The 25,400-nt window shown below is 39.1% G+C and overlaps 1 non-coding gene across 1 annotated transcript; it reads left to right on the top strand.

Annotated features, from left to right (window-relative positions):
• The first annotated feature begins 23,438 nt into the window (after positions 1–23,438).
• Positions 23,439–23,511, top strand: TRNAF-GAA (transfer RNA phenylalanine (anticodon GAA)). Its single transcript has one exon. It is a non-coding gene; the product is annotated as a tRNA-Phe (tRNA).
• The last annotated feature ends 1,889 nt before the right edge of the window (positions 23,512–25,400 follow it).

Raw genomic sequence — 25,400 nt, forward strand, 5'->3', positions numbered from 1 at the left:
TATTTATCAAAGAATATTTCTTCTTTCCAGAATGCTATAAATGGCTCGGAATTCAACAGAATGGTGAATATATGGCCAACCGGGAAAAAGTCCCCCCAGTGTGATATATAACTTCGCCCTAGTTCCCCCCCCCCGCCCCCCCCCACACACAGACCCATTCTAAGGGGGGCTACCTTTGAACACTAACAAAGTGGACCTCTCGTGTGAATGTATGGTGGGGGGAGGGGGGTGTGCGAGGACAATGTTGTACACTACTCCCTAGGGTTGACAAGAGGACTCTTTCCAACCATCTCAGTTGCTGGTTGAACTCCCAATCACCTACTAGTTAAGAAGTCAAGAGACATACGACTGCCGGTCTATGGCATGTCCCCTCAAAGAATGAAACAATGAAGAATCAAAAGCCAGATTAGGAAATTGATACATCTCATGTTATGATGTTATCTATTAATGCGTATATCATCTTAACATTTACAATACTAAACAACCATGATTCATTACAGACACCCAAGGATATGGTATCTCATGAGTGTCTCTGCTCTACCTTAAACCTTCACAAATTAAACAATTTTACAACTTTTAACTAGCCTACATTACCAAATTACAAAATAAAAAAAATTATTGCAACAAGACAATTTGGTCTTAATAAAATATTTCTATTTCTCATAATTTCAGATTAGAAACCAGCTATTTAAGTGGCAGCAGTATAAGCTCTGTTTAAAGGAATTTGCATTGTTGAATTAAGGATGAGCATATTGCTGGTTATTATATACAATCAAACTGCTACTCGATTACCAAAAAAATAAAAGAAAAACTGCTACTCGGAAAGAATGTAGCAAAAAGGTCTGAAAATCCTACTCTGTCCAACCGCTCCTTCATCTCCCTAAACCCTAGAAGTCATATATCCTCATCCCTCCACCATAAGTTTTCCCCATTTCTCACCAATCATCACCATCCACCGAGGTTAGTGCCATGCAAGATTGTTAATGCTGATTATATAGTTCATGGATCAACCCACCTGCCTTTTAGATGATAAAGATACAGATTTAGGGCTTGGAGTTCATCATTCACTTGAGAAGATACAACTCAATTACCACTCATTCTCTCTATCTAGTCATGCTTATTTGTTATACATCAATATACTATTTTTATCTTTTGATCTTATTATCCAAATGGAATGGTCTTTGATGATCCTGGAATTAGAAAGGGATGCAACAAGACAATAGCAATTTGAGTTTTGTTGAATTTTTTAGGATTTGGTCTTTCTAACTAAGTCTTGTATGGTTCCTTTTATGGTGTAATCTCTTTCTTCTTTTTTCCCTTTCTAAATTTAATACAATCGATCTTTATTAAAGAAAAGAGAGAGAGAGAAAGAGAGAGAGGGAGAGAGAGAGAGAGAGAGAGAGAGAGAGAGAGAGAGAGAGAGAGAGAGAGAGAGATTATTGGTTAAGAGGCAGAGGAAGCAGTGGGAATTTTCATTATTGATGAGCTTGATTATGTTTGTCCAAATAAAACAATTTGATGAAATAAATGAACATTGTAAAAGTCTGGAAGCCAATCAAGGAAAGAATAAAAGGGAGCCAGTTCAATTAATAAAAACATAAAAAGTACAAAAAAATAAAAAAAAGCCCCACCTCAAAAGCTCTCTAAAAATCTGTTCTTGCTACTAAAAAACCGGTGTGAACCATACAGGTGGAGACAAATATGAATGTGAAGCATTTGAGAAAATAGCCCCAATGCTATTATCTTTTAAGTGAAACACACCCAAATCATAACAAGCAGCTCTCTCACAACTTGTTCGAAGCTGCATGGCATCAAAATTGTGAAAGTAATCATCTGTAAAATATATAGAGTTTCTTTTAAATCTAGGATAGTCGAATGCCGAGATAGAAATGTCAGTACTTGTGCCAATAAATAACATTTGATCGCCTAAGTCTTCAACCTTAATCCAGCACTGGTGCGGTAGATCTAACTTATATACCTTGAACATAAAAGTTGTTGGAAGATAACCATCGGGAAGATATTTAGAAGTAAAATCAATTGCAATGAATTTGGTCCATCTTGCAACCACTAGCAACTCTCCGCAACATTCCACCAAATAAAGTGAACTATATGTATGTTCATCCAATTGTTCCATCGGTGGAGGGGCAATGTTGCAACTTGTTTGCCTTGGTTGAGGAGATAACTCCAGAAGTATAAGATCAAAACTGAACTTAATCGCATACAATTTTCCTTGATAGACAATGAGGTCTTCATATCCAAGAGGTTTTGGTTCTATAAAGTTCTTTGTCAAGGGGGTCCATGCTCTATGTCCCAGTCTACAGAAGGCTAAATGACGGCTCATATAAATAGCTACGACCCAACAATCATCACTTGCAACAGAATAAGGGTTTTCATTCAAATTGAAATCGTTAGCAGCTGAAGCAGTAGAAGGAGACGATGACAACATAACTTTACGAATATAATTCGGATTGGGTTCATATATTGCAGATATAAGTAAAAAAGGATGAAGAGTAAATCTATGTGGAAGTTTAATACGGATAAGAGTAAATGGATTAAGAAGGAACATGCTTTCGTCGTTATTACCCAACATTATCAACCAACCCCAGTTTGACCCACAACAGCGAGCACCATGGAATATTTTAGGCATCTTTAACCTAAAAACTTTGTCATGGAGGAGACTGAAAAACCCCCGATGATGATGATCATGATAATCATGATGACACACTGAATGATGATGATAATAAGGACACTCTGACTCCATGTAGGAAAGCATGAGCCATGGGAATTGAGGTTTGAGGAGAAATTGATGCAGTATTTTGTTGGAAGCAATGGCGATGGATTGCCATTGCCGGCACACAGAACCGAAACGATGGAATCCCACCAAGTCTAATTTGTTTATTATCAGAATCTGAATTTCATCTGGAAGTAGGGCACTAAGATTAGTAGGGATGATACCATTATTCTTAACACCAGAATGGCAGTTTACGGTTGAAACCTTCAACCGCTTACAAGTATTTGAAGTGGAAGCCATGCATATAAGCTAAGTTACAAAGACTCAGAGAGAGAGAAAATAAAAATACTGAATTAGATAAAGTACCTGTATTCTGTCACATCCTCCCAGCCGGTACCCTATCTGGCATACCCGAGAGTGTGATCCATAGCCCGAAGATCAGGTATCGAGTAATCAACCTCCCACATAAACAATAACATAATCATGAACAATAATAATAAAAGTGCGAAAGATAAACCATAGATCCAAATAAGGAAAACATGAATCATATATAAATCAGAGTACTAAATATAATCAGAGTGTCTAAATCAGATAAGTAAAGTGAGGCGAAATTCCACTCTACAACCAGCGGAAAAGTAGTTCTAAAAGAGAATAAACAGGATAGGATCTAATCCCAATAGCAGGTACAAGAGGTAACTAAATTGTTCTCAATCTTATAGACAATATCCCTATAAGTATAAATCTCATAAACGGAACAAGGGCGCTTCCACTCTATGGTCGGACTAAGCATCGTACGGAGCATAACCACTCGCGGGATCTTCAGTGTAATTGTCGTAACCGCAATCACCTTCCTGGAGATATGCCTCTTCTCCTTGCGCTTCTTCATACGAGCCGTCATAATATTCAGAACCTGTAGAATGGTCTAACAAACATTGTATAATAAAGGAATGAGTTTCAAAGAAACTCAGTAAGGCAGTTAAATCCATAATAACATAAATGGCAGGATTACAAAACAAACATAGATGCAATATGGTATGAGACAAACAATGAATGTATGAATCTAACTCTAAGTATGCTGGTCTCTATTGGCAGACATGCTTTAAGTCATAGCACCGTACTTCTTTAGGAAAGTCTCAATCACTCATCATCAGTTGGTAATGGGTCCGGCATCCCTCGGGACATTCCATGGCTGGGGGTATAGGTCACCACTCTCTCACATCACCATTGGTCTAAATACCGGCGCATGTTAGGGTTAAGCCTAGCCAAATGCAAGTCTTCTACTTAGTTACATCAAGTCAGATCCAGATACGTCCATTCCTCGTCCCTGACGATCTTTTCCGGTATCCTTCACACTAGAGTCCTCATAGTCCCTGACTACGGACTCATCAACCCTATTGGTTATCCACATATTGTAAACGGGAAGCTCTCACGTCCCCTCACGGGTTGGTTACCGGTCTTGAGCGCCCGTGAGCCCAAGTCTATCCATATGCAACCCTACCAATAAATGGCCCCCACAATGTGATTCCTGTCCTCTCACGGGTTGGTTACCGGTCTTGAGCGCCCATGAATCCCCATTGCTACCACGGGTCGTTCGGTCTCAATACCCCTCCGATTAGGGTCTGACATAACGGGACATCCTAGCCCAACACTACTAGACATTCCTAGATATGTCATCCAACAGTTTAGGAAGGTGTCCAGAGGGCATCTCCGGAAACATCCCATAATATTCCCGTAGTAGTCCAAGGACAGAAGTGTCAAAAGGACACCTCTCCTTTCCAAACCATACTTAAGCATACACAAGCATCAATTCATAACATCACATACATGGTAACTTCATATATGGTAACTTCATATATGGAAAGAAATCAATAATTACAATCAACTTGTATATAACTGGTAAGTAAATCATACATGAGTCAATTCAATATAAATAAGTGATGCTACTGATATCAAGATAGTACCACAGTAGTATAACATTATAAGAATCTAATTAAAGAAATAAATTAACAAGATTCAAATATGGAAACAATGATATGCAATTTATGTTGTTAAAGAAGTAACCATCCTTACCTTTTATAACTTGCAAAGGAATCCTAAGAAATCAAGTAAGATCTTGACAAACTTGAGAAGAAGGTCCTAAACAAGTGTATACAACATATTAGGAAAGATCCCTAACAGAAAAGATACCAAAACATCCAAAACATACCAATTCGGAGTTGCTTTGTACTCATTGGTCGATTGGATTGGTCTACGCCCCTGATCGACCAATGAAGACAGTAGCCTACAAAATCAGAGTTTTAAGATATAAAATCCGAATTTGGTGGTTCAAAAGGGTACTAATCAAGGGGTAAACTACATTAGTAGTATCCTAACATATAGGGGACCTCAAAACACTAATCGAATCAAGTCTTCAAGATACAAATTAGGAAACAAAAAGTTACCATAATTAGATCAATCATGGTTCTTGAAGAATTCAAGATAGAAATCATAGACAAGAACAATAGGAGAATGAATCATTGATTCAGATAAAGATATCATGGAAGGCATACTTAGATCTTCAAGAAAATAGACCTAAGAGCATAAATCTAAATAAGGAAACAAAACCTACCATATATGTAACTATCATGATTCATGAAGAAAGCATGGTATGGTAGAAGAGAAACAACTAGAGATTGATAGATCATGGATCATGAAAAGAAAACACAGCAATTGACTACTAACATGATCAATATAGTAGATCTAAGAAGATCAGAATTCAAATCAAAAGATAAACAAAGACAAGATCATGATTTGATCATGGTTAAGATCATTGCATTAGCCATTAATCCTTAGGAAGAACATGAGAGACAAGTCCAGAGATGTTTGCAACAGAGAATGCAACATCTCCTCTACTGTCTCAACTCAAAAAGGAAAGAAAAACAGAGATGGAGGAGAAGAAGAGAGTGTAGACATACCTTTGATGCAAAAGGAAGAGTTTTGACGAAGATCCGTCAAGAAAAACACCAAGGATGCAAGGGAGATGACTTGCAGAGGTTTTTGGTTCGTTCCAAAGAGTTTGGAGGCAGAAAATACGAAGTAGACTCGAGATTGGACTTAAATAGAGCAAGCAAGACCTAATTGCCAAAGACAAAACCCATTGGTCGAGTGGATTGGTCGACTGGTCCGATCGACCAATCGGTCGACCAATCGGTTCAAAGCAACTCCTAAACAGGGAATTGAAGACCCAGATCAAATCCAATCCTAAAGGGGTTTTGCACACATATCAATTGACTTACCTAATAGGTAGAAATGCCTTTAAACCATGATAGAGAGCACTCCAAGTCCATCAACTAATCCGATCTTCATCAAGATTCAATTTCCATAAATAGAACCTCATCATCAACTCTCATGGATTCAAAGCCAGACACCAAGTCCTCCACTGGGATGGCCCAAAGCTGACTTCTTACTTTACTTCGGGTCACTGGACCTACAAATAACAAGGTTTCCGGGTCAAGGTTAGGGCTGGGTTTTACATTCTGTATGAAGGGGATCGACCGATCTTCAATGGTCTGATATGCGATGTTGTTGAAGAAGAAGAAAGAAAAACATCGGCTCCGCTCCCTGGGCTCTACCGTATTTTATATTTCTTGGTTCCAGGTTTATATTAAATCTCTCCTTTCCTTTTTCGAGTAGGATTTATCTTTACCCATCTGGCTTTTCCACTTCTAATATTAATATGATTATGATTATGATTATTATGATTATTTTTTAATTTATCTAAGGGTCATCCAGGCCAACTTGTGTTACAAGTTACAACTTACACGCTCCACGTCTCGACCAATCAAGAACCAGAGACGTCCTAGACCGCTAGATGCGGATGTTTTAAGTTTTAACATAACAATACATTTTTCTTATTACCACCCATTCAGATATTATTAAGGGATAATTACTGTTGCCCCCTGTAGTTTGATTTTATTACTAATAAAACCCTGTTCTTTACAAAATTACTGTTGCCCCCCTTCCTTATAACGGTGTTAAGTAGTCATTAAGTTTGAATATGTAATGTCTAATTTGCCCTTCATTAAAATTAAGAAATCAAAAGACGATGATACATCATTTATAAAAACCAGATTAAATGTCAATTTTACCCTAAACTTCATTTATTTTGAATTAATGAAATAGGCAAAATCCAAATCCGATTTGGTTTTTGGCCTTCACTAAGCTTCATTTATTTTGAATTAAAGAAATGGGCAAAACCCAAATCCGATTTGGTTTCCCATCTTCACTAAACTTCATATATTTTAAATTAAAGAAATGAGCAAAATCCAAATCCAATTTAGTTTCTCACCGTTACTAAACTTCATTTATTTTGAAAATATTTTAGATGATATTTAGTTTCCAATTTGAGTTGAATTCGATTTTCCTTTCTCTTCGCTTTTTATTTGAGTTTTATTTAATCGTTCTTTCTTTATTTGGTGGTTTTTTTTTTAGAATATAACGGATTATAGTTATTTTTTTCTCCACAGTTAATTGAAGGTACTACTATAACTAGACAAAAGGGTAAATAAGTAAAAAGATAAGTATAAGGGTATTTTGGGGTTTTTGAGGAAATATAAAGATGTCACATCATCAGTAAACTAACGGAACTTAATTTAAGGGGGCAATAGTAATTGTAGACAAAGTTAAATGTTGGATTAGTAATTTTGAAAAGTACAAGGGATACAGTAGTAATAAAATCAAAGTACAGGGGGCCAATAGTAATTATCCCTATTATTAATCTAAACTATAATCAAAATCCAAACACCATTTAGTTTTTTTTTTTTTTTCTTTTTTTCCAAAAAGAGTTACTTCTCTTTTTCTCAAAATTCTTATCATTTTTTTTCCGCCTAATCTTTTCAAGATGGTTCCATCACCCAAGAGTCTTTTATCTCTACTTCTCTTTGGGTTCCACATTTTCACTTGCAATTCTCTATCTAAGAGTGTCAATTCGGTACGATACTAGTAATTCGATATGGTATCAGTACCATACCGAATTTCAAAACTAGGTTTTGAAACTATACATACCAAATTTATACAATACGTATTTTGTATAACGGTACGTACAATTTCAATGCAAAATTTGTGCTTAAAAATAGTGTAAATATGGTATAATTTCGGAACGAAAGAAACCATTCTTTTCAGTAAGCATATATATATATATATATATATATATATATATATATATATATATATATATATATATATATATATATATATATATATATATTGCATATGTAAATATCTCAATACCCAATTCAATTGAAGTTTAATGCATTTCCATTAGACTAATGTTACTAACGATGTCTACTAAATCAACATAAGGTTAAAACAAACAGGCAGTAAACTTAGATATGGATGAATTAAACATATACAACCATTAGCTGGTTAAATGGGTAGTGGCATACTAGAAATTGAATCATGATAGCAATAAGGTTCAATGAATTCTTAACACTAGGATGTGAAAAATCTCACAACTTTAAATTTATTTGTTTGTCAAAGCACATTTAGCTTAAATTTATTCGTGTTATGACCATGCCTAGATACTGCAGTTTTGGGAGCCTCGTTGACTTGGTAAGGCACCTGCTGTAACATGTTCAAATTTAATTTTCATTGTTGTTTTGCAGATGAATACAGTAGGTCGCCTTCAAGCTTTGTGCCTTCTGTGAAAGAAGTTGAGTGTCCAATTGAACTAATATTTGATTTGTGCATTAACCAAGTAAATGATCTCATGTTAACAAGGTCCTGTCAGCCCAAGTCCCACCTCCATTACAAAACTCAGAAAACAGGACATTCAATATAACTGCCAAAGTATATCAAGAGCAGTTAGTATTATAACCTGGTAAAAGAATTTGAGGCACACGTAACAGTTGCAGTGGCCAGTGGTTGCTATATTGCAAATGAATGATTTAAAATTAATGTTACGGAATCCATGATTTCCTGTTGGAATTTATTAATATGATTAATAAATTAAATGCCCAAGGGCAATATTGGAAACTCACCATTAGGGCGGTTACAAAATAGGGTTATATATTTTGGTAACCACAGCATTAGTGAGTAACTGAGTGATTCATTCGCACGAGATTTATCTCTAAGAAACGGCGGCTCCATCTCTCTCTCTCCCTCTCTCCCTCTCTCTTAGAATCGCAGGCTTGGAAAATTTTCCTTTCCTAGTTTTTTATCTTCATTCCATTAATCCACGGCATTTGGGTTGTGGATATCATTCCCTTTCCTAGTGATTGTGGAATCGCCCCGGTAGAGCTTTGGTGGTTGAACGAGAATGTGGATCTAGACTTCCGCTGCGAATACTTCATAAAAGGGAAAGCGAATTCAGGTAAGGAATCTTTCCCCCGTCAATTAGTTGAATTGAACTATTTTTGAAGTACTACCAACATTGGTATCAGAGCCATTGGTTCCCACGTTTTTTTTTGTTCCTCCCCATTGTTTAATTTTATTGTATGGATCCAATGGGAGGATCAAGGGTTTAATACGAAACACATGGGAGAATTGATAGGGTTTTTGGAAACCCTTAATTTTGATTAGGATCCTTGTGAATTTTCCTAATGAAGATTTGCATGAATTGATAATCCATGATGATAATAATTTTTGTTTAATAATTAATGCTGGATTTTTTCATGTATTTTTTGGATGATTTTTTGAGTAAAAAAACTTGTTTTCCGTTTTTTTATGAAAAAAATTTCGTTCAAGAAAAATTGAAAAATCGCCGTTTTTTGGTCACTGTGGACCAGACAGACGACCGTTTGACTAGACGGTCGTCCGTCTATTATCAGACTAGTCACAGTGACCCAGACGGAATTTCCATCTGACAGACGGTCATCCGTCTGGTCACAGAATGCCAGATGGAATTTCCGTCTGGGCAGACGGTCATCCGTCTGGGCATAAAAGGCAGACGGAATTCTGTCTGGGCAGACGGCAGTCCGTCTGGGAGATGGATTTATTTTTGGATATTGGTCTGTCCAGTTCAGAATGTGTTTCTAACTTACTGGACACCAATGGCCCGACAATCTGTGTGGTGTTTGGGCATTGAGGGCCTAATGGGGCCTAGTGGGAGCTAATGAGGTAGAAGTGTTCTGTGTGAACCACCTCATAGCTTGAACATGATTGCATGTTTTATTTTAATAAAACTATTTTTTATTTATGGGTCTATCAATCATGTTTCTTGCACAGAATGAAGCTAGTGTATAAGTCTATGTGGGTTTGCATGAGAATTTGATTGAATGTTTTTTAGCATCTCTTTTGGTTTAAGTGCTTATCCCATAGGTTGACTATGCTAGTGTGATTTGTTGTTGCATGAGTTGTGTTTTATGCTAGATTTATTGAACTCATTCTTGTATGTAATATCTCTAGAAAAAATGGCTGCTACCAAGAGCATTGTTGCTGACCTCACTAAAGGAGATAAGCTGAATGAGAGGAATTATGACCTCTGGCACCGAAAGGTGCAATATCTCCTGGAAGAGCAGGATCTGCTGGAGACCATAAACCAGACCATGAACCCACCTAAGGAAGGTACCACTGCACAACATCGCAGGGACCTTGATACATACAATGCTTGGAAGAGGAAAGACCGGGTAGCCAGGATTACAATCCTGAGCTCCATGAGGTATGACCTGATGCTTCGTTATGAGAAGCATAGGACTGCAAAGTCTTTGTGGGAGGCTGTGAAGTTCTAGTATGGAGGGACTTCCACCACAAGAGGCCTCCAGCTCGGACTCACCTTTGACGGTTATAAGATGCGCCAGGGTCACACCATGAGGCAGCATATAACCATCATGTCTAACATGATTAGTGAGTTGAGCGCATGTGGGCACCAGAAGACTGATGAGGAGCAAGTCTCCGCAGTCATCAGGTCATTGCCAAAGACTTGGGAGCATATGAAGATCTTCTTGACTCATGCTGATGAGGTCAAGACTTTCGATCAAGCTGCCAAGCACCTTGAGCTTGATGAGGATCGGATGTTGGCCGATGCCCCTCAAACTGATGTATTTGCTGTTGAAGCTAGCACTAGTAAGGGTGTAGGCTTCAAGCGCAAGAGAGAGAAAGCTCAACCTCAGCGGTCCAAGCAAAGTAACCAGGGTGGGAACAAAAACAAGAGTGGCCCCAAGCGTTCAAGGGGGACTAGTGCTGGCAAGACGAAATCAGCTTTGATTTGCTTCAAGTGCCGAAAGCCTGGTCATTTTGCTCGTGATTGCACCGAGCAAGAGGTATGTCTTGTGTGTTATACCTCATCTTGTTATGTAACAAGTTCTACTATGCTTGCTGAACTAAATCCTTTGTGGATTGTTGATTCGAAGTGCGTAACACATAACAAGGGAACGCTCGAGCTTCGTGGAATACCATCGTATTCCAAGAGGAAGCAAAAGAATAATGATGGGGAACAGCTCAAGCGTGGAGGTTCATGGCATAGGCACATGCAAATTAGTTTTGCGAGGTGGCCGGACGCTGTTACTCCATGAGTGTGCTGTATGCTCCAGGACATTCGGCGAAATCTTGTTTCGTTATTTATCTTTTAAGACATGGTTTTAGAGTTGTATTTGAAAACAATTCTTTGGTTTTGTATCTGAGTGATATAGTTTATGGTTATGGTTTTCTTGATAATGGTTTCATTGTATTGGATACAATTGATTATTCATTTAATTCTAGTAGTGCTTTTGTTTGCCAAAATACTGTGTGTATTGATTCTAATTTGTGGCATGCTAGACTAGGACATATTGGCTTAGATAGGATGAACAGGTTGGCAAGAGAAGGTCTCTTAGGCCAAGGTTCACTATCCGATTCGCCAACTTTGTGAGTCATGTCTAGCAGAAAAGCAACTAGAAAACCATTTAAAAAGGCTTTGAGAGCCTCTCTTCCTTTAGAACTTATCCATTCAGATGTGTGTGGACCCATGAATGTGCATACTAGAAAAGGACAGTCTTATTTCATCACATTCATAGATGATTATACAAGGTATGGTCACATTTATCTAATTTCTCATAAGTCAGAAGCTCTGGAATGTTTTAAGAAATTCATGAGCTTGGTTGAGAATCATTAGATAAAAGGATTAAAACTCTTAGAACGGATAGAGGAAGAGAGTATCTCTCCGATATGTTCAAAGGGTTCTGTGATGAAAAGGGGATATCTAGACAACTTACTATTCCAGGGACTCCACAGCAAAATGGGGTTGCTGAGAGGAGGAATAGAACCTTGCTAGACATGGTGAGATCCATGATGGCGCAGGCAAATCTACCCATCTCTTATTGGGGAGATGCTTTGCTGAATGCGGCCTATATCCTCAACAGAGTTCCAACCAAATCGGTTCCTTCCACACCATATGAGTTGTGGACCGGAAGGAAGCCAGATTTGAGTTACTTGCGCGCATGGGGATGTGCAGCATATGTTCACTCTACTTCTCACCAATATGGAAAGCTTGGACCCAGAGGAAGAAAGTGTATCTTTGTGAGATATTCTGAACCCTCAAAGGGCCATGTCTTCATTGGACTAGATGAGAGTGAGAGGAGAACGGAACTTGAGTCTAGGGATGCAACATTCTTGGAGAATGATTTTCCATCTCTTTCAGGAGTTAACAAAGAATCATCGGAATTCTTTGAGATACAAGATAGTGGTCTTGTCACTCCAGGGATTCAGATTCTGGATATCATCGGAACTCTTTCCATCTTGGTTTTCTCCTTTGGAGTCTTAGGACCCATATTTCTGACAATCTTAACACCAAGCACATAGTTGTTAGTGCAACAAACTTCAAGTTTGTTAGTGCAACAAACTTGAATAAGTAAAAGAAATAGGGATATCATTGTTGAAAATCAAGAGCAATGGAACCAAAGCTTATCTCTCTTAAATTTAAGGAGTAATAGAGGAAAGAAAGAAAATACCAAAATATAATACCTGAAAGGAAAGAAGATGGGGATGGAAGCATATACCAACACAAATGATATACTTAAGCCGCTATGCCATGGTGATGTGATACAGACGACCATGGGTGTAAGACTGATGACATTCACCAGCATCAAGTTGCTTGGGATCAAAACCATAGTCATCCGTCTTGAGAAATAAGCTTTCCCAAAATACCTGCACTATCGAAGGATCCAGTCGAAGTTTTTTCTCAATCTCCGAAGTCTTCTCATTTGATCTTAATTATACCCTCCACACTTGCTCATATATTGAACCTTTTCAAAAGCATGGCTTTCCCAAGAGTCAAAACAGCCTCACAAGAAGACCCAAAAAATGATCCACTTTCCAACACTTCAGCTCTGGCTCTATAAGTCCTGCATCCAAAGCCTCCAACAGCCTTACCTCACAAAAGGCTTCCCAAGTTAGATCACCCACCTGCAGATCATAATTCATAAGACAAATTAATAACTCATCATCAAATCAAGAATCACATGTTGGGAATCAGTGTGAGCTTTGCATTGATCTCAGGTACCTTAGAAAAATGAGTCTCATAGATTTTGACTTCTTGAAAATGATATTTGAAGAATGAATCAAGCTACAGTGGCCACTTTAGTTCATCAAATCATATCCAAGAGGTTTAATATATTTGCATCATGCTGAAAGGCAGCTGGACACGGCCTTAAGTAAGTAACTTTGCAGTAGACTACATCAAGATGTTACATCACGCAGGTAGGGAGCTTGCTCTCGAGAATTTAGCAACCAACCACAATGTCCTGTTCATAAAAGAAAGACTGAGAAAATGGAAATCATATTCTACAATATATTTGGATAGCCATCAAGATATGAGTTAACGACTGTCTTTACCTTAATCAAGTTGTAAATAGATTTAATGATCACCAAGTATGGTCCCAAAATCAGTGTTGACACCCTAGATAACATACAAGTAATGTCAAAGAAGAAAGCAATCGAATCGGGGTTCAAATGGATCAATTAGGCTGAGTACAGAGGTCTTAACAGCTCTTGGTTGACTGGCTTGGTCGACTGTCAGTCGACCAAGCAGTCGACCAAGACTTGTTGACTACAGTATAGCAATGGAAACTTGATCCGAAACTGCCCTCCCGGTGCTCAGATCGTCACGAAATTTGGAGGGCATGTTTATAACAGTAAGAGGATACTACACACTAATTTTCATGATGATCCAACGGCTCAATCAAAAATGCCCAAATCGAAATCTTAGGTTCTATATGATACTTAACAAGAAATAATTTGGAATTGATAGAAATTGTAAAGGATGATAGGAATCAATCAAATGAGCGTTAAGAATCAAGTTAGAATCTTAATTTCATTATAATCTAAGCTTAATATGCATCTACATATCAGATTTGAATCAAAATAGGTTAAATTGAATAGAATCAAAGTGATGGAGTGCAATTAATCTCATTTGAATCATACCATAGCATGAGTGGGGGAGGATTAAGGAATTGAAAGGGGGAGACTCATGGTTAAGTGTTTGCAAGGTTGCAGCACTTCAGCCATGGTTTCAAGATCATCAATTGATAGAAAAATGAATAGAATAGAAGAAGAATAGAAGAAATCATACCTTGAGTTGATGATTAATGTATACACTAATGATTGGAGTCAAAGATCTTCCCAAACATCAAGGAATAGCCCAAGAGAGTGTCCAACCTCAAGCTCTGGAGTGCCAATGATTAGTTTAGGTCCTCATTCACGAGTTCCAAAAAGGTAGGGGCAAAATGGGAAGAGATTTAGTGTATTTCGAATTCCATTACTCTTGGTCGACTGGCTGGTCGACTGTCAGTCGACCAAGCCATGACAACAACTTCAGGAGTGGAATCAGGAGGCTATATAGGGTCAAATCGAGTGGGGTTTTCTCCTACAAGTCAATCAGCAAGTTTAGTTTCAGAAAATACCTTCGGATTGATCACGGGGTTCCAAGAAGTGCTTCAACTAATTCAATCTTCATCGATGCAGAGATTTTCACTCAACACTGACAATGTGCTCAAGTAAGGGGCATCATTGTCAATGTCCATAGGCTCTGTATTAAGCATCAAATCATCCACAAAGAGGGCCCACAGATCTCTTCTACCACCACTTCGAGTCTTCGGACCTGCAACAATATAAAATCCGGGCTGGGTCAGGGTTAGGATAGGGCCGGATTTTACAGGTCCCCCCAAGCGACCAACCAATCCCAAGACAATTTTGGTACTTTTTGGAAATTAGGTTTTCGAAGCAAACTTCAACCTAATTCGTGTCATATTGTCATTAAGTTGTTGGAGAACGTCAGAGACACCCTAGAGCACTCTCTCCAAGGTCAAGGAAGAATCCCAAGTATCCGTGAAGCTTTTCGCTTGACAACTTTTCTTCTCTAAGGTTAGCGAACACTCTCATTCTTCTAGTTCTACAATCTCTTATTGATTCTACCTATTGATGAGACTTTGAGGAAGGTCTTATGCTACTGTAATGACCTACTCCTTCATCCTCATAGTTTTAGAGTGAATCCCCATTCACTTTAGTTCTTCCGTGAACTTCACGGTGTGATTTCGATATAAGTCTAGCATGAACCCATATGATTGTAGTCTCTTTGATTATTGATTTCCAATCCATGCTATATCATATTGTAGGTTGTTTTTAGATCTTATTCTACTTTGATATTAGTCCTAGAGTGAATCCCCATTCACTCTAGTCTATCCGTGAAATTGCTTATTGATATGAAACCTATTTTTGAACTCGTTAGGCTTTCACTCCCTTGACCATGATTGAAGCCTAAATTATGTTAGATAGTCTCCTTATATTATTTCAGAGGTTTCCTATAAATTTTGGAGTGTTTTGGATTCCAAACGATGAGTTTTTGACTGATCTTGGTTTTACTGTCCATACACAGAAGGCTTGGTCGATTGCCTTGGTCGCCTCAAGCAACCAAGCCAAGCGACTAAAGGGTACCGTGACAACAAGCTGCCCTGTTTTGACCTCTATTCATCTTATAACCTTAGGGGTTTGTTCATGATATTTAATCATCGTATTATTGGGGTTTCTTTGGCAAGTGTGAACCTACTTTTTGGTCTACTTTGCGAAGGTTTCGAGACGACAACTATCACATCCACCCAGCTGGTACCCTATCTGGTATACCCGAGTGTGTAATCCACATCCCCGAAGATCAAGTTTAAGGCGATCATATCCACAGCACAATAACATAATCAATAGAAAGAATAAATCATTGTATTAAAGTGAATTAAGAAACAATTTAGAAAGGATCACAAAAGAATATCAGAGTGTGAAACAAAAGATTCCAAACAAAAAGATAACTGTAGAGTATAATGGAAATAAACTCTACAAATGAACGCAGAAGGTAGAAATCGAATATCTAGATCATTGTCTAAAACTATTACCACTAAAAATAAAAGTCTAGAAGAATAAAGAATAAACTAATCAAAATCTTCCATAGGCTCTTCTTCTTCTTCAGTCTTCATCTTTTTCGCCTTAGGGTTGTGCTCTTGCAACTTCGGATCAACTTCTAACTCACGATCCCACCGGAAAATAAGACGATGTCTGCTACTATCAATAGGAGCCATCAGTGTGGTCCAAACCTGTGTACTGAGCACACCACTAGTCATAACCTTCTCCAATGACTTCCATAGTTGTATCATGTAGGGAAGGGTCCTCCGTACCGGAGCACGGGTTCTCTTCCGTTCCTGCATCGGCATCCAAAAACATATACCCCGAAGGGTAAGCTCAAAAAAACTTAGCGACTAGTTCAATCGCAATATATATATACATTTACACATAATTCAAAGCAAACATAAATGCAATGACATGAGACAATGAATGCAAATATGCTTCTAACTTTATGTATGCTTGTCTCTATTGGCAGACATGCAATAAGATAAATCATCATACTCCTCTGGTTATGTCTCAACTCACTCTCCCTCAACCTTCCCGGTCTTTTGGGTTCTCCATTGGTAATTGGATCAAGGCATCCTTCCTGGACATTCCATGTCAGGGGTTTAAGTCAACACTATCGCTCACCACCATTGGTATGAGTATTGGCGCGTGTTAGGGTTAAACTTAGCCCAATGCAAGTCATCTACGAAGTCACATCTACTTAGGGTCGGATACTTCCATTCCTTGCTTCCTACAATCCTTTCCAGTATCTTTACCCCTAGAGTCACCATCTCCTTCCCGGCTATGTAAACTCTTAACCCTATTGGTCATCCAAAAATAATAAACGGGAAGCTCTTGTGTCCTCTCATGCTTCTCGTAATCTCTAACGCCCACGAGCCCAAGTTTATTAAATGCGACCCTACAAATGAATGGCCCCCACAGTGTGATTTGAGTGCTCTCACGGGTTAGTACTCAGTCTTGAGCACCCACAAATCCCCATTGCTGTCATGGGTCACTCGGTCACAATTCCCCTTTTGATAGGGTCAGATATGACAGGGGTTTCCCTAGCCACACACTTCTAGACCAATCCTAGGTATGTCAACCAATAGTCAAGGAAAGCGCCAAAGGACACAATAGGAATGCGTCCCATACCACCTATATTGGTGTCCAATGGCAGAAACACCAAAAGGGCATTCCCCATTTCACAACCACAACCTAGGCAATCACATCATCATGATTCCATCAATATCACAACACATTCCTCTCACAATTACATCATTCATAATCAATATCAGAATGTAAATCATAACATGATTAGCCTACTGTAATTACAGAAGTAATACAATGCAAAGAAAGTGAAACTGTAGTAGCTAACTCATGCATTCAAGTCATAACATATCAAAGCATGTAATTATGCATATTGTGAGTGAACGTACTCACCTTGTATCCAACTTCATAACCTTCAAGTAAGAGATTAGAGAGCAAGTCCAAAATCACCTAAACAAGCCTAAACAAACATGTATAGATCATAAGGAACAAACTCTAAAGATCAGATGTGAAACGGAGACAAAACAGAGGTAAGTTGTTGTCAGTAGCACCCTTGGTCGATGGTATCAACCAAGCATTTTGTGTACGGATAGAAACTCCAACATTGGTCGGAAACTCTTCGATACACATCGGAACACTCCGAAATTAACAGGAAAATTCTAAAACAATATACGAAGACTATCTATGATGGTCTAAACATCCAATAAGGCCATTGGAATATAATTCCAACAAATCACATATTAGGCTAAAACCGCGGATCATCCTGAAAAGGCTAGAATGAATGGGGATTCATTCTAAAGGATAGAAAATAGTGGATCATACATAGGAAACTACTAAGGAACATGTCTTCAAAACATAACTATAGTAAGAGTAAGTCATGGCATCATGCTCGATCAAAACATAAAAAACACACCATGTGGCTTCAAGGAAAACATAGATTGAATGAGGATTCACTCTAAGACTAAGAAGATCAGAGGTTGGGTCATTACAGTAGTGTAATACCTTCCTCAACATCAAAACAACAAGTAGATATAGTAGAGAGAGTAAATCTAAGAAGTTAGAGATTGAATACTAACCTTGAAGTAGAGAAATCGATGGAAGAAATCTTGGTTGAATGCTTGGGGATCTTCCTTGGCTTGAGGAGGCTCTACGGTTCTTCCCACGGTCTCCATAGTTAAGAGGCAAAGTGTTTAGATTTAGATCGAGTTTGCATATATATAAAGATTCAAAATCTAAAACTTTCAAAATTAGAACAATTATGTTCGAGAGCTGCCTTGGTCGATGGTATCGACCAAGGGAGGATCGACCAAGCAGTCCCCCTTTGCCAGCTTGCTGAATTTTGGATCTCCAAGGCCAAAACCAATACTTGGGTCCTCAACCAACTTAAGGAAAGGTCAAATCTAACTTCATAGGTTCTCCTAAAGATGTCAACATTGAACTCAAGGTCCAACTTTGAGGTCAAACATCATTCAAGTCACTTCCTCATCCAATATAAATAGGGTCTTCGAATTAGGGTTAGGTGGGATTTCACAACAAGAAGTAAGGACATTCACTTACAAATAACATGATTTACTTTCTATTTTGAGACCAAGATCTTATTTACTATTTTTAGGACTTGTTCATAATAGATATGCCTCTGTAATTTCACTATGATATTCAATTTATGTGATATGCGTATTTGTTATGAATGTGAATGTTAAAGGATTATGATATAATGTTATATATGAAATCATATTGTACTGTGATTACTTATGTTGTGGTTGTGGAACGGGGAATGCCATTTTGATATTTCTGTCTCGGGACATTAGTGGAGGTGGTATGGGACGTTTTTCGATGGTGCCCTTTGGCACTTTCCAAAATTACTGGATGGCATACCTAGGACTTGTTTAGAAGTGTTTGGTTAGAAACCCCGTCATATCACACCCCATCGGCGTGGGTATTAAGGCTGAGTGATCCATGGTAGCAATGGGGATTGTGGGCACTCAAGACCCATATCTAATCCGTGAGAGGACACAATCACAATGTGGAGGCCATTCATTGGTAGGGTCGCACATAATAAGCAAGGGCTCATGGGCGCTCAAGACCGGTAGACAACCTATGAGAGGACATGAGAGCTTCCTGTTTATTATATGTGGATGACCAATAGAGTTAAGAGTCCAATAGTTCGAGTTGGATGGAGCCATAAAATACGATGACTCTAGGGGGAAAGGTATTGGAACGGATTGCCAAAGGCAAGGAAAGGAAGTATTTGTCCCCGAGACTGATATGACTCAATAAATGAATGCATTGGGCTAGGTAACACTAACACACGCCAATACTCATACCAATGGTGGAGTGAGAGAGTGGTGACCTAAACCCCAGCCATGGTGATTGTCTCAGATGGATGCCCTGACCCAACTACCGCGGAGAACCCAAAAGACGTGCTTAAGAGTCGTGAGGGAGAGTGACTGAGACTGCCCAGAGGAGTATGGTGTTCTATCTTAATGTATGTTCGCCACTAGAGACTAGCATATGTTAGAGTTAGATGCATACATGCACATTTTCTCATATCATATTGCATCATGCTTTGTTCTTGAATATTGATTGTAATGGTTGTTTTTATTTGAACTACTTGTTGAGTTCTTTTGAACTCACCCTCGGGGACAACGTTTGTTAGATGACTATGCAGGTGAGGAAAAGATCCTGAGCTCATCTGATGATGATTCTTCCATATATGATGCAGCTATAGAAATAGTGGGAGAAGATAGTGGGCCATGGTACAACCCAAGTACCAGTCTAGACTACTGTGACAGCACCCATTAATGATGATAGACATCGTCTTGTTCGCCATTGGGAACGTGAGCTAGATGTAGATCCTTAGATGCAAGTACACAAGCCCAAGGGGAAAAGGCAAAGGTCGAAGAAGAAGAGGAAGAACCGATGGAAGACTTAGATTAGTTCAAACTTCTTTGATTTATTCAGATGTAATACTTTAGATTTTGATCTACCTTTTCACATTTGATTTTAGAGTTTATTTCCACTATACTCTATACTCTGATTCTATATTGCTATCATTTTTCTGCACTCTAAATATGGATTTGAGATCCTTCTAAGATCCATCCTTGATTATTTCTTTAATTACATACAGAGATTTATCTTTGCTTTTGATTATATTATTGTGCTATGTGGGAGGATGATTGTTGAGAATTGGTCTTCGGGGTTGTGGATCACACCTCCGGGTATTGCAGTTAGGGTACCGGCTAGAGGGATGTGACATCAAGGAAGAGTAGGGGCTTCTGGGGTGGTTTGGAATGAGCATGCAAGAGTAGTTAAAACATACCAAGTTTGTCCGGAGGTGCGAGCAAACTTTGAGGCACACATAAAGGTGTTTATACTTGGGCTGGAATAGACATGGTCTTTGGGGATATGGTAGCTTTGGGTGGAAAGTGATTCATTGGTTGTATTGGTGCTTATTCAGCAATGAAATTTACCTTGGTGGGTATTGGAGTGAGGGAGAGGGCTTCTTGTGTTCTTGGACAACATAAAATGGAAGATTTCTCATTGTCACAAGGAAACAAATGTGGTAGCAGATAACTTGGTTGGCAGCAAGGTTGGAATCATTGGAGGTTGAAACTTAGTGATCTAGTGTGATGATGGGAGAATTAGAATGGGATGCGTCTGCCATTCTTCCATTTCTAAGGTTCCTAAAACAACAGTGTAGTTGGGATTTGGGGGTGGGGGATGCCAATCCTGATTAGAGCGCATATATGTTAGGGGTGTAAGTCCTCAGTAGCAAGAATACAAAATCATGCATTGCCTTATTGTTTTGTGGTTAGAGTCAGAGTCAAGCTTACGTGTCTAATATGGCCCTGTCCAACCCGGCCAGCCTAGCCTACCCCTTTTCAAGGTCAAGGTTAGGGTTTTAAAAAGCTTGATGTGATCTAACCTTATGCAACCCCAACATATGACATTGCACAAAAGAGGAAATGTTTGAATTAGAGAATGAAATTCATATGTTGCTTATTTAGACCACATCCACACGGATATTTGGCCTATGGTTGGATTCGTTGCATCATTCTTCCATGAGGTAAGGGAAGATAATAAAGTGACAGTGCAGTTATCAATTCAAATGGAGACAAGAAGATTTTCATTTCTTAAAAGAATAGTTACCATAACACATAGTTAATTTGACTGAGAAGTATGAAAGTTGCTGAAAAATACCATATGCTTACATAGTAAAGCAATACAAACAGATACATCAGTTACAATTTGCTAATTGCCAGGTAGATTTGTTATTGAATCCACTTATGCATGTTTATAGATTGTAAAAGTGACTTAAGCAAGCTCTTGATTCATCTACTAGAATTTGGGATAGGGAAGGAGACTTGTAGGAGAATGAATGAAACCTTTTCAAATGGTAGAGACTTATGAGGCCATAAGCAGGATACATGGTGAAGTGGCAATTAGCATTAACAAGTAAAAGACAAGAAAGGTGACGGAGGATGGTAATCAATAGTAACACAAATGAACATTGAAGTGATAAGGGTGAGCAACACTAAAAGTAGTATGCTGGTGAATATGCTAAGAAGGCGGCCATGGGTACTTTAAATATTATGGAAGAAGGGAGGATGGTGATCAAGGTGGCGGTGGAGAACTTTAGTGGCAATTAGGAGGTGAAGAAAATGGAGGGGGTGGTGACTTGTAGAGGTAAAGAGGAGGTGGAAAAGGAGATGGCGGGGGCGGGGAGTTGTAGGGGTAAGGAGGAGGTGGAGAATGTGATGGTGGGGGTGGGGACTTGTAGAGGTAAGGACGAGGTGGAGTAGGTGATGGAGGAGGAGGGGAAGCGGATGGTGGCAGTGGGGACTTGTAGAGATACAGAGGAGGTGGGGGAGGTGATGGTGGAGGTGGAGACTTGTTGGTAGGGGGAGGCGGTGGGGAGAGAGATGGTGACTTGTAGATGTAAGGAGATGGTGGAGAAGGCAATGGTGGAGGAGGCGACTTGTTTGCGAAAGGAGGAGGTGGAGGAAGTGAGTTGTATATGGAAGGAGGAGGTGGGGAGGGTGATGGGGGAAGTGGGGACTTGTAGATGTATGGAGAAGGTGGGAAAGGTGCTGGTGGAGGTGGTGACTTGTAGACATAAGGAGGAGGTGGGGAAGGAGATGGTGGAGGTGGTGAGTTGTAGATGTAAGGAGGGGAATGAGATGGTGGGGACGGTGACTTGTAGATGTAGGGAGGAGGAGGGGAAGGAGATGGTGGAGGTGGTGACTTGTAGACGTAAGGAGGAGGTGGGGAAGGAGACAGTGGAGGTGGTGATTTGTAGACGTAAGGAGGAGGCAAGGAAGGTAATGGTGGGGGCGGTGACTTATAGTACTGAGGAGGTTTCGGAGTTGGTGATGTGTCACATGGAGGTGATTTGTGCTCCCATGGACGCAGTGAATCCCCCTCCGGTGGTCCATCACTGATCCTTTTCAGCTGGGTACTTCTTACTGTCTCCAATATTAACTTCTGAGCGGGCAAAATATTGATTAACAGCGGTCACATTGGCTGCCATCAAGCAAAATGCTAGAGCATATACTAGAGAAGCCCATTGCCCCTTCATCTTTGGCATTCCAACCTCCAACCCCCACCTTAAATATAAGAAGATTGCTTTGATCTACAACCTTTTGAGTTGAAATTGGAAGGTGCGTCACAACCTTATGTAGTAGTTCTCCTCTGTGAGGAGGTTCCATTGTTTAGTGAAGCTTGCAAGCTGGACCTTATCTCAATTCAAATACTTTATTTATTGCAGCATTTTTGGAAAAATCAAATCACAATTGTTCCAAGAACTTGGTTTCTTTTTCTATTTGCTACCATTTTCAACTCCACAATAAGCATCAGCACGTCTTTCTTCTCTTACCTAACAACAATTAACATTCAATATTCTGCTGATCATCCATATGGATGCAATTCTGCAAACAGTTAGTGGTTTCTATAAACAAAATCGAAATGATCAAGCTCGCTTGATACTTCCCCCCCCCTTTTCCAGGCATTCATGAGGCATCCCTGATCAAATCGAGTTGGTTTTGGGATGGGTAGGTGGGTGTAGACTCGGTTCAAAGTCAAACAGAATACACTTTCCTGTTAGTAGACGAGTCTTCAATATATACTGCCTTTCTTTACTTCTTTCCCCCCTTTGTGGGATGAAAAAAATGAGATTAATCTACGGGAATATGATTTTGTTTTGGTACTAGGGAATATAATGATTGCGAGTACACCAAATAGAAAATCCAATTCTAAAATCACAAAACGCCAAAGTTCTAGTGGTAGAATAGTACCCTGCCATGGTGTCAACCTAATTTCAATTCTTGACTAGTGTAGTTCTGCGGGGATAGCTCAGTTGGGAGAGCGTCAGACTGAAGATCTGAAGGTCGCGTGTTCGATCCACGCTCACCGCATTTTGTTTGCTCTTTTGCTGTTTTTTCACTGCCTTTTTAAATAACCACTTTCTAAATGCCGATACTAGCCCATGATCACTCTTCTCGAGTGATCAGTGATTTTTGCAGTCACTTGGGGTTCATCGGATTTGAATATTTTAATGTGCGAGCTTCATGCCATAAGATGTGGGATCTATCAAGTTCACATTTGGTTCGAACATTAATTCCTGCTTCAGTTCAAATGATCATGGGGAGTCTACGTCCTCAAGTTCATATTTGTTCGGAGACTCTGGCTTTAGTTCGGATGATCAAGGGGAGTACGTCCTCCTTGGTAAGCTTTAGCCATTTTTGAGGATATCTCAAAGCTTGCAACGAGATTCGCTGCTTGTATCTCCATGCATCAGGTGAGGGAGACCAATTATTGCACTAATTTTCTTGTCGGGCTGGTGGACATGGAGTAGGAGTTGAATTTTAATTTGTAGTGCTTACCTGAGACCCTTCATGGTTATGTTCATGACGAGTAGGAGTTGAATTTTGATTCATAGTGCTTGCCTAAGACTCTTCACAGTTATGTTCAAGAAGAAGTTCAGGGGAAAAGATTTTTTTGTACACAAAGCTCTATTGTACATTATTTATTTAAAATTAATATAATATATATATTCTTGCCTTGCTCCAAAAAGAAAGTTCGCTTCTGAATTGATGTTAGTTTAATTTAGAAATTTTGAATTCATTTGATTATTAATAACATGCAGATTTGACAATACCCATTTACAAATAAATATTGTCTCACTGATGATTCATCTAAACAACTTAGAGATGTCACCTAATCTATATGCTCCTTCTAAGGTTCCTAGGTAATGGTTAATCCAAACCCCAAATCAAGTTCACTTTTATTTCGACTCAACAATAACGCTTATAATTCAGTAAACAATCATTGATTCTACGTACAATTTCAGAATATTGCAGGAGTATAAAAGTCTCTAAATAGTAGCATATAGTTCATTATGCAACTCTAAAATCATATTAGGAATTAAAGATAACCATAAATATATGAATATCCTCACCTTGCAAGAAAATTGAACTTCTTCAAAAGATGGTTTAAAACATCCCAAACAATCCTATTTAAACGCTAATTAAAAGTTAGAAACAACCTTGGAAGTCCTACGTCAAAAGTATAAACAAAAAACAACATTGTCAGCTATGGGTGGGTCTCTTGAATAGTTACAGTATGGGTCTCCAGTCATCTAACAAATGTTGTCATCGAAGGGTGAGCTCAAAAGAACTCAGCAAGTAGTTCAATCATAAATAACCATTACAATCAATATTCAAGTACAAAGCATGATGCAAGATGATATGAGACAATGTGCATGTATGCATCTAACTCTAACATATGCTAGTCTCTAGTGGTGGACAAGCATTAAAAAAGAACACCATACTCCTTTGGGCAGTCTCAGTCACTCTCCCTTATGGCTCTTAAGCATGTCGTTTGGGTTCTCTGCGGTAGTTGGGTTAAGGCATCCATCTCAGATAATCACCATGGATGGGGTTTAGGTCACCACTGTCTCACTCCACCATTGGTATGAGTATTGGCGCAGGTCAAGGTTATACCTAGCCCAATGCACGTCTTCTACTGAGTCATATCAATCTCAAGGTCGGATACTTCCCTTTCGTGCCCCCAGGCAGTCCGTTCCAATATCTTTCCCCCTAGAGTCATCGTATCATGTGGCTCCAACCAACTCAGACTATAGACTTTCATCCCTACTGAACATCCATATATAATAAACAGGAAGCTCTCATGTCCTCTCACAAGTTGTCTACTTGTCTTGAGCGTCCATGAGCCCAGGCTTATTATGTGTGACCCTACCAATGAATGACCCCCACAATGTGTTATGTTCTTTCACGGATTGGAT

Source organism: Hakea prostrata, chromosome 10 (assembly GCF_041222555.1).
Source record: "Hakea prostrata isolate BN-2017 chromosome 10, UWA_Hpros_2, whole genome shotgun sequence".
Classification (NCBI taxonomy): domain Eukaryota; kingdom Viridiplantae; phylum Streptophyta; class Magnoliopsida; order Proteales; family Proteaceae; genus Hakea; species Hakea prostrata.